A 238-nucleotide genomic window follows, 5' to 3' on the forward strand; every position below is an offset into this window, starting at 1 on the left:
AAGCTTCAGTGCCAAACTCAGTGCTATGGCGCATGAAGCATTTGTACTTGGGAAGAAGTACAAGGAGAAGAAGCTGGTAAAGAAGTTACTACGCTGTCTTCCAACAAAGTTTGGAGCTCACAGGGCAGTCTTACAGATTGCTACAAACACGGATGAGCTCAAGTTTGACAAGCTTTTGGGTATGCTGAAGACACAAGAGATGGAGACAGACAGTAGTTCAGTCTCTACATCAAGCAGT

This window comes from Brassica oleracea, unplaced genomic scaffold, assembly GCF_000695525.1.
Source record: "Brassica oleracea var. oleracea cultivar TO1000 unplaced genomic scaffold, BOL UnpScaffold00963, whole genome shotgun sequence".
Lineage (NCBI taxonomy): Eukaryota > Viridiplantae > Streptophyta > Magnoliopsida > Brassicales > Brassicaceae > Brassica > Brassica oleracea.